Below are 8,322 nucleotides of genomic sequence, written 5' to 3' on the forward strand. Positions count from 1 at the left end.
AAAATACCCTGCTTGCAGACTGCCCTGGATTTTAATTCTTATATATCATCATTATGATGCATTTATAACTTGGAATACCATGAAAGAATTTACGTACGTGATTCATAGGGCTGAAAAAGCACTTTTGCTCTTCTCTCGTCTATTAAAATGTCTTATGAAATATGTGTCAAGTACTTCTTGCTCTGACTTTTTATGTCATATTCATGAAAGGAACTGAATTAGGCTGTGTTGGGGCACAGAGCTAGAAGGTTCAGAGAGAGGGGTCAGGCCATTCTACAAAAACTTAAAACTGTCACTGGAATGAAGATACAAGTGTTTTGTTTTGTTTAGTAAATTCTTGAACTTTCTTTTACCCTTCAGGTTCTACACTGAGGGAAAAGAAAAAGTAAGAAGAAGCAATGATAATATAACCACAGTGATAAGCATTCTCCTGCTCCAAGGACAGTGGTTATTTGGTCCAGCCATTTAAAATTGATGTTAATTTAAATTGTACAATGTTAGGTTTGTGATCATTAACATTCAACTTCTGATCTACATTAATTGTATCTCTGTATGTGTACTAATGTCAGTGCAAACGACACCTTTTTGCACAAATGTGTTAATAATTTCTAGGATTTTTGCTGCTAGTTCAAGATAATTAGATCTCATATTTTCATAAAAATTCTAATGCTACGAAATCCTGGAACACTAATTTTAATTATCACTTAATAACTCTGTAAAGCAGTCTTATTCACTGTAAGACAGGGTTAGTATTTATGAGTATTTGAAATCTGAATTAAATAGTACCTAATTGAATTATTGCTGGGAACCAAAAAACAATTCCTTACTAGTTCAGCTACGGCTCCTAAGTTGTGAATATGAGAATATGTACGTGCATGTGTGTTTTGTGCAATTTCTGCTTTTAACGGGAACGTGGCATTGACAGTCAGAGTGCTGGTTCTTTAGAGTGGGGCATGTCTAGGCCACTGTGTACATGTGATGGCTCAACTCCATCAGAATTACAGTGGAATCTTTATTCACACATTTTGTCATGATGTCCTTTGGCTTTCATCTGATCCAAACAAAATCCTAAATTCAACGTGGACTCCATACTCAAACTTCATGTTTTAAGGTGCTCATCTGGAAAACCATGTTACCTTATTTTAGATTAGTAGAGAATTTGTGGATTTTCTATAAATATATGCTTGTCTCTCAGGCTGAGAAACTGCCACGGATGATAGCCATTCATTCATTCAACAATATTTATTGAGGCTACTGTGTGCCTGGCACAGGGATTCCAACAATCAACAAACTGCCGGTTCTTATGAACAGCCTTACAGTCTAATGGGGAAAGAGGACAACAGACAAGTAATTATATGATTTCAGATAGTGATTCGTGCTGTAAAGAAAGTGAGCAGGATAAGGGAACAGAGAATCAAAAGGACAGAAGTGCTGTTTTAGAGATGCTGGCAGGAATGGCATCTTTTTGGAGCTGATGTTTGAGCAGACACCTAAATAATATTGTCTAGGAAAAGGGTTTTCCAGGCAGAAGAAGAGCAAGTGCAAAGGTCTTGAGACAGGAATGTACTTGGAGTGTTTGAGGACCAATAAGGTAGCCAGTATGGTTGAAGCATGAGTCAGGGAAACAAAGTGAGAGAAGTCACTGGGGCCAGGCCACAGGGTCTTATAATGTAGTAACGACTTTGGTGGTTCTTAGGGAGGAAAAAATGCGACTGCAGAAGGCATGTTTTAGATAGACAAGAGATGGAACTCCTGTCTCTGAGAATCTTTTTTTTTCCTTTTCCTTTTAAAAATCAACTTTATTGAGGTATAATTTACATACGACAAATGCACCCATTTTAAGAGTACAGTCAGATGACTTTTGGCAAATGTATATATCCATGTCACGTTCACCATAATCAAGATAAAGAATATTTCCATCATCCCCAAAAGTTCCCTTGTTCACTTCTGCAGTCAGTCCCCATTTCCTGACCCCCATCAGAGCCAGGACCTCACTGGAATTGGGGGACTGATTATTTTTAATGGGAACTTTAAGGACCTAGATCCGTGCTGCCCAGTATGGTAGCCACTAGCAAAATGTGGCTACTTTCATTTAATTTAAATTAGATTAAGTGAACAATTCAGTTCCTCAGTTGCACTAGCCACATTTCAAGTGCCTAAGAGCCACATGTGACTAATGGCTGCCATGCTGGACAGGACAGGCATAGGACTTTTCCATCACCACAGACAGTTCTATTGGGCAATGCTGAGATGTCACTCTGGTGGAATGTAACCTTCACCACATGGAGGTGGTCCAAGCAGCCTGAAAACTGAGTAAGCCAAGCCATACACGTCACATTACCTAGCTTTATGTTACTATCTGTGTGCATTACCTTTATCACCAAGTAATTAATAAAACCCATGCTTGGGCCAGGGTGTTAAAGGCCGGTGGTATGACAATGGCAATGGTAACTATGGAGTTGTTCACTACATAAAAACTCTTCTTCCATTACTAAGTTTAAAGGATATCCTATTTTTATTAAGGGAAATGATTTCTCTTATAACTCATAAGGCACAATCTTGTTTTAAGTAAAATTAAACCTCAGAATCACCGTCTTACTACATCTATGTGTGTGTGTGTTTTTGAAGGGGGCATTCTGAAGCAAATAGGCTGAAATAGAAACATTTGTTAAAGCTGGTGGTGAGTTTTATATTATTTTTCTGTACACTTTTGAGTGTTTGAAATATTTTAAAACAAAAAAAGTAGGCTTTCATTTTAAATGTTAGACAAGAACATTTAATGTTATCAAGATTGTTCATGATGTGATTAAAGAATATAAGTTTAAAACAGTATGCACAGTAGTATAGGAAGATGGTCGGAACAGCCTAAGTGTTAGTATGGCATAATAGCTAAGTGTAATCTGGAGCCAGACTATGTGGGTTTTAATTCTAATTTTGCGACTTATTAGCAATGACACATTGAGTAAGTTACTTAACTTCTCTGTGCCTCAGTTTCCTCATCTGTAAAATAAAAATGTTAATAATAGTACCTGGCTCATAAGGATATTGTAAGGATTAAGTAAGTATATGTAAAGATCCTGGTGCACAGTAGATGCTCAGTAAGTGTTAACAGCTACCATGATGAGGCTGAGGATGAGGGTGGTGTAATTTTGGTTTCTTAAAAAAGTACACTCCTGTTTTTCTTTTCTTTCTTTCTTTTTTTAGGGAAAAGAAAAGAACTTGAACAGTCCATCAAAAATGTTAACAGTTGTATAACCTCTAATTGATAACAGACTTATTTTTTCTTCTTTTTTACTTAGTTTCTAAATATCCGATGTCAAGTAATTCTTTTTATACTTAAAACAATAGAAACACTGAAAACCCAATCTTGGCTTTAAGCCCTTCACCCAAAGTGCCCTATAGTCTGGTAAGCAGTGATTTTCAAAGTGTGATCTTTGGACCATAGCATCAGCAGTACCAGAGAACTTGCTAGCAATGCAAATTCTCAAACTCCACCCCAGAATGAGTACACCTGGGGTGGAGCCCAGCAATCTGTGTTTTAGCTTTATATTCGATTCTGATGCCCAGTAAAGTCTGAGAACTACTGTGCTAAGGCATAACTTGTAGCTCTATACTTGACATCTCTCACCTTTATATAAGGACAAATCCTGCCAATCATTCTTCCTCAAATACTCTCTGCAACTCTTGTTCACAGTGTCCTCCTTCCACCCTTGGACATACCTTCTCCACAAGCCTTTTAAGAATATCTCCTCTCTATCCTCAGTTACTACTGCCTGATACAGAACACACAAATGCTTTCTGGAGGCTGGCAGGTAATTTGTCTCAAGGGGGCCTGGTGTATGACCTTAAAGAGTGAAGTGCTGGCCACTGCCCAAAGATGTTCACATTCTAAAAAAGTTAAACTGCTGCTGGTCAAACACAAACATAACAAAGCCAAGTTTGGCTACTGGCCATCAGTTTGCACTCACTTCTTGGCTAATTCTCTCTCATATCACCAAGCAGCTATGATGTAGTGGAAAGAGTGAGTTCCGAAAAATGGAGGAAAACCTTGATTTGAAGCCCAGCTCCACTACTTGCTAACTGGGTGGTAATAATGATGATAAAAATGTGAACCTTTCAGGGTTACATCTTCTTCTCATCTGTGTAATAAGGACAATACTACCTATCTCATGGGATTGTTTTAAAGATTAAGATAATATACTTAAAAACATCTGCCCTGTAACAAGCCCTCACTAAATTGTTCACAGCGTTTGTGATATTTTCTTATATTGTTTTGATTGATTATATGCCTTATTCTACTTGTATTTAAGAACAATTTAGTTAAGCCTATTTATTCTATTAGACTCTGAGCTCTTTTGGGATGGGGATGGCCTTCTGCACCCTTTTAAGTTCCTACAATACGTACTTCAGTAATGAAGTCCCTCTCACATCCACCCCAAGCTTCAACAAAAGCTTGTGACTCAAAGTCTGATTGTCTGGGGTAGGGATCTGGAGTGACATAAATGGACTCTCAGTAGAGATGTACATTTCATATGAGAAAGTATGTGGCTCACTTCTAACAATTCCCAAAGTTATGCTTCCCTTCTTTTTCCAATATAAAAGAGAAAAAACAAGGATGGTTGTTCTGCTGTTAAGTGGAGACCCCTAGCTTTTTACATTTACCAGGTTTGTAAAAAGCAATATAGGAAGTTTAGAAGTGCCATACCAGAAATGATGAAAAAAATGAATTTCAGCATTAACTTAATTTTGACAGTTCAGATACAAGTGATGCTGGGGTGATGGTGGTAGAAGAGGTAGGTAACATCAGGTGCTCAGCACATTTTTCCCATCTGGAATACTGATTCAAGAACAATAACTATTTTATGTTCTACAAAGATTTTATGAAGGTCATTAGGTAATTAATATCATGGGATTTGGCGGGAAGAGGAAGGAAGTATATGTATCTCACGCAAGCAGGTTGCAGGCTTTCTGCACTCCTTTGACCACATAAGAAATAGAATGTCATAGAAAACAAACTTATGGTTACCAGGGTGGGAAGGGGGGAGGAGGAATAAATTGGAAGTTTGAGATTGGCAGATACAAACTACTATGTACAGAATAGATAAACAACAAGGTTCTACTGTATAGTATAGCACAGGGAACTATATTCAATGGCTTGTAGTAGCCTGTAATGAAAGAGAATATGAAAAAGAATATGTGTATATATATGTACAGCTGGATCACTGTGCTGTACACCAGAAACACACAACACTGTAAATCAACTATACTTCAATTAAAAAAAAAAGAAAACAGAATGTCACATTTGGTCATGACAAAATTTTCTTTTTCTTACTTTATAGGTACCCATGCCTAAGTGCCTGTAAAGAATTAATTCACACCCTGGATTTGGCCTGGTTAATATCATTGCCCCTTTATTTATGTTAGCTTTCTTACCTTCTGAACTTTGCATCTACAGACTTATTAAAATAAATGACTTTCAGGTTAAATGATCTAATTTAATTCTAGAATTGCTTTAAAACTTATCTCCTCTCCCTGCTCCCCCCATTAACTATTTTTTTCCCTCAAAAATATAGTCCTTAAAAGTAGGAGAACTATAGTAACAAATGGGTTTAAGTATCAAATTTAGTTTGGGAACAGAATTTCTAACTAATCAAGGTTACATATGGAGAAATTAACACTGGACCAGTCAAGTGGATTGTACTTGATAAGTCAGACAAAGGCTACCCAATTCTTTCAGCAGGGTGGAAGTAGATATTCTGTGAAGGTACGATTCAGAATGACATATTCAAACATACTTTAAAAAAAATCTATTCCACTATTCATAAGTTTCATCAACAAGGACAATTTGGGTTGGTGATCTCCACATGAAAGTGCACATCAGTGTTGGAACTGCACACTGCTATTACTCTTTATGTGCTCCGAGGATTTCATCATGAGAAAAATATAACTTTGCTGTAGGTGTAAATTCTCAGTCACAGCAGAAAATAATTTCCACTTAAAGGGCACATCTAGTTTCTCAACTTATAAAGAATTAAAAATCAGCTCCAAGACCACTTGTGTAGTTACCACCAAACTACTGTCAGAATAGATATAAACAATTTTCCTGCATGAATTAATTCTTTAAGAAAAACTATTGAAAATTATTCCCTTCAAGGTAAGTAACATTACCTATCTTGTATGGAGGTTACACTATTTTTACAGGCCAGGTAGAATTGGGCAAGAAAATAATTTAACATTTGAAGGATTTCTTTTTGAAGCATGCCATTTCTTCAGAAGAAAACTGTAAACAATAATTAGGTGAAAGTCAGCACTAATATCCTTCAGGAGTGTGTATTTTACAGTCGATTCACTTCAAAGCATCAAATATTCTATTTGCTTAAAAAACCTAATAAGTTAAACAGTTCCCTTGGCAGCTATAGAAAACTTGAGTGGTTTCATGGACTGTACTATGTATCTATTTCGTGCCAAATGTTTCAGAAATTTTGAGGGAGTTTCACTTATCTAAAGTTTCAGAAAGCAAGAATTTCCAGAATGATAAGTGAAAGGGGCTAACTGTACAACATTAAAATAGTATTAGCTTTCAATTAACATATGAATGTGTTCTGCATAAAGCGGCAGTTTCCTAGTACATAAGTAATAAAGTTCTGTATACACACTACTACATATAAAACACATAAACAAGAACCTACTGTGTAGCACAGGGAACTTTATTCAATATCTTGTAATAACCTATAATGAAAAAGAATCTAAAAAAGAATATATATAACTGAATCACTTTGCTGTACACCTGAATCATTATAAATCAACTATACTTCAATAAAAAAAAAGAAGAAATGACGTTACGATATAGTGAATGGTGGACTATTAACACTGTATTGTATTCTCCACCTAGAAAATTCTGTTAGAATTTTAATGAGTGGTGCTTGGAAAATGTACAATTAAAAATTTCATAGTAATCATTTCCCTATAGAAAATCGGTATCTTCAAGGTGCATTTTTGGAAAAACCTCAAATCTTGATTTTCAATAAAGCAGAGATGTATAACTCAGAAAAAAAATTCTGTGTCCTCCTTAAGGGTAAACATCCTTATTATCCTCTTGAGTCATTAAGAGGAGATCCTGAGGCCTAACAAAAGGTCTGAGCTTAACAGCTCCTTTTCCCTCTTGCAGTAAGTTGTGTAAAAAGCACTCTCTGGGGCTGAGATATCCCGGTGATTTGACCTTGGACAAGTAACTTAATTCTTTCTAGTCTGTTTCCATAACTGTAAATACAGTCAGCAATACCTGGTAAAGGTATTACAGGTGTGAGGATGAGATGATACATGTGAACAAGTTATGCAAACTATAAAACAGCAGTAACTAGAAGTTAGTTACTATTTTATATTAACACTTCTCCTGCCTATGTCCCTGTCTGTAAAATGGGTACAGATCTAGGTCTAAACGCCCGCAAACCTAAGCAAGTCATTTCCTTTCTGGACATGTTTCCTCTATTATTATATTATTAAGATTAAACAACATCGTGTATGTAAATGCTATGACAGGCATATATCAAGAACGCAATAAATGATAACTGCTATTACTCTCTGAGGGTAGGACTATAAGGAGCAAACAATGTTACACCTACTTAAAAAGCTCTGGATCTGTATTTAAACTCTATACACATTCAAGGTATTGCTTTTTGTACTGTAAACTGCAAAAATGTACACGGTTCCAGGAAACAAATGGCGCCTCGGTGACTCCCAGCACAGAGGGGAAAAAGGCAGAAGAGGTAGTTCAGGAGCCTCAGTGGCTTGTAAGAGCGGTAAGAATGAGAAGTGAGGAGTGTGACAGGACAGGATGAAAAAAAAAAAAAACTTAAGAAACATTCCGAGAATCAATTCACTATACTCCCCCCTTTTCTTTTATGACCTCCAGCCTAGACTAGACCATTTCACTCAACTTCCCAGCCCGCCATGTCGCTGGATATTTATTTACTGTACCTTCTTCACTGAGAGCCTTTCATTCCCCTCCCCTTCTAGCAGTCGTGAACTTCAGACCCTTTGCTTCCGACACCCATTCCCTTTAACTCCGTTTTTAACCAGGCTTCCCTGTATCCTTCCCTCCGCCTATGGGGGAAGTGAGGCCGCTCGAACCGCAAGGCATCCTAGGAAATGTGGTCTCTCTTACTCATTTTGCTTGGGCCCCAGGGTGGGGAAGACGACAAAAGAGGTACACTTAAAACTACAACTCCCGGCAGGCAACGTGAGTGACAATCTTCCTTTCTGCCTCCCTCCCCACTGCCTTCCTCTTCCTCCTCTCCGCGGGCGCTGAACTGCTTGGCCTCA

The 8,322-nt window shown here is 37.2% G+C and overlaps 1 protein-coding gene across 1 annotated transcript in view; it reads right to left on the bottom strand.

The window, feature by feature from the left end:
• The window catches only part of LOC102511863 (serine/threonine-protein kinase Sgk3), a 117,691-nt gene extending 109,638 nt beyond the window's left edge, over positions 1-8,053 (bottom strand). The window contains exon 1 of the mRNA XM_032470110.1: positions 7,978-8,053. The gene's annotated coding sequence lies outside the window, so the exon portion shown is untranslated. The remainder of the gene's footprint in view (positions 1-7,977) is intronic.
• Between the last annotated feature and the right edge of the window lie 269 nt (positions 8,054-8,322).

The sequence above is a fragment of the Camelus ferus genome, chromosome 29, assembly GCF_009834535.1.
Source record: "Camelus ferus isolate YT-003-E chromosome 29, BCGSAC_Cfer_1.0, whole genome shotgun sequence".
Taxonomy (NCBI): domain Eukaryota; kingdom Metazoa; phylum Chordata; class Mammalia; order Artiodactyla; family Camelidae; genus Camelus; species Camelus ferus.